A 2,244-nucleotide genomic window follows, 5' to 3' on the forward strand; every position below is an offset into this window, starting at 1 on the left:
GGCTGTGCCATGTTTAAAGATGTGAGGCCGGCAAAAGGAAGCCTAGAACATTCTTTATCTGCCGATGCTACGTCTATTTCTTCATTGCTCTCTTCTGCATGTGCGCTGCTCCAGGGCACCAGCTCACGCTCACATTCTGATGGAGGCAAGAAACATAAGCACCCACGTGGACAAAATTTCGGCATATGTTAAACGTCTGACGGTGGCCTAAATTAATCCCAGGCAGTTCATTTTGGAATGCCTTTTGTTTGCTCTCAATTCTGCTCACTGCAGTCAACTAAAATGTTAACTAAATTGAGACAAAGCCGCTCTCATCCCGACACTTTTGGATCCACATTTCCCCGTTGCGGTCTTCGCCTTGCTGCTGAGCTTCCGTAGTGCAATTCGTAGCCGCAGCATGAGGAAAGCTAGGGTTAGGCGCCATTGCTGATCATGGCAATGTGGAAATGCGAGTTTGCACGTGTCTAAGGTAGCATTCGTAAGCGAGGAGAGGGAAACATTTAAGGCCTCATGCTCATGGAAGACCTCATCGGCATGCTGCAGCAGGCTCACAACGTGACGTGAAGGACGAGTGAGTGGGCTTGGTTGCGACTTCGAACGATGCGACTTCAGCTTTAAAAGCTGGTCGTTTTGCTCTACAGGCTATGCTTCAAGACTCTCCTTGCATTTGTCGCATAGCTTGTAGTTCTTGGTCACGCTCTTGGTGATGTACCCGACATATAGACAAGCGCATTCATTTCCACCTCATCAAGGAAGGGAGCATCATCGTAAAGAAGGCTGTAGTACAAGACGTCATCTGCTGCCTTCACACCGTTCTTCAAAACTGCTTTTTTTATTTCAACAAACTCAATAAGGTCTACTGAGTCATTTCATGTCTACTGAGGCTTGAAAATTTCTTTCGCGTTGCCGGATTTTATGGAAACTTGTGCGAAAATCTCCATGAGTTCCTTGAAAAAAGCCATTGCCTCATTATGCACATCCTGCTGGAAAGGGGTCAATGCAGTGCCGATATACACTGATGTCATTAGTGTAAACCACCGGAACACACATTCTACAAACCAAGCTGGGGTTAGAGCCTGAGATTCCAGGAGCAGAAGACTCACTAGGGTACGCATAGCAGCACCAACACTGTGGTTCAGAACTGCAACCGCAGATGCCACATTCATTTTGGCCAAATGGTCTGGGTCCAGGTGTGCAGGCTTCAGATGAGGAGCCAACTTAAGGTCCCGTTCTGCGTCAATTGCAGAAAGTTCCCTGGTGTGGTTCACAGACACCTGCGAGAAGTAGAAAACAGGCTTTAAAATGGTTTAAACCCTACCGTATTTTAAAACACCTCAGCTGAAGCAATGTCACAATATCTCTTTTACACTGCACATTTAAAGTGATTTTGAACAAAAGTGATGTTTGATGTAAAATGGAAGTTAATGTGGCATTCGGTCATGTCCACTAAGTCCATAATTACAGAATTAGAGTGCCTGTATGATTACCCGGACCGTATGGGCATAGAATGTATGGAATCTGTGCTTGAACCCACCGCGTCAGTTGGAAGCTCGTACTTGGTCACGATGGCAGCGGGCAGAAAGAATGACTGGCCCCTCACTAGGTGACCTCTTATGTTTTTTCATAACATGTGGATCATCAGCCAAGAAGTACAGCTGTCGATCACTGTCGGCCGCACACGAACACCTGCACGACACCAGGGGCTTGGCTGAGCGAGTTGAAGAGATCCCACATCTCTTCCACATGCAGTGCCTTGTTGCTGGGCGCCATGTCAGAAATCACAGTATCTACGGGACACCCAGCCCCTTCACACTTTTCAATCACAGAAAACTGGATATCTTTCAAAAAGCGCCATCGATGGAGTATCCTGCAACAGAAAGAAAACAAAGAAATGTCAAATGGGTTGATGCTGATCTACTAAAGAAAAAATGTACTAAGATGAGGTTTATGCTTGTTTAGATTGTACAGAAGGCTTCAGTCACGCCTTCAGTTGGTAATGGAAAGAGCAGTGGGCAGAGAAACTTATGACCGAGACGCAATACAAAAAGTGTTAAAAACAAAGCAGCATTAAAAAAGAAAACCCTCACTACAAATATTCGACATGGCACAGTTCTCCCTGGAAAAAAGGAATTCACAGGAAAAACAACATTCTGCAACCAAGGGCCCTCAAGTGCTGTTTCTCCTCAGCATAATGAAAGTACTGCAATATTTATTGCGTCCTGAAAGTACTAGAATGCTTCGGCA

The 2,244-nt window shown here is 45.6% G+C and overlaps 1 pseudogene; it reads right to left on the reverse strand.

Moving 5' to 3' along the window:
• Positions 1–285: 285 nt before the first annotated feature.
• On the reverse strand, positions 286–869 carry LOC144133761 (uncharacterized; annotated as a pseudogene).
• Between the last annotated feature and the right edge of the window lie 1,375 nt (positions 870–2,244).

The sequence above is a fragment of the Amblyomma americanum genome, chromosome 5, assembly GCF_052857255.1.
Source record: "Amblyomma americanum isolate KBUSLIRL-KWMA chromosome 5, ASM5285725v1, whole genome shotgun sequence".
Classification (NCBI taxonomy): domain Eukaryota; kingdom Metazoa; phylum Arthropoda; class Arachnida; order Ixodida; family Ixodidae; genus Amblyomma; species Amblyomma americanum.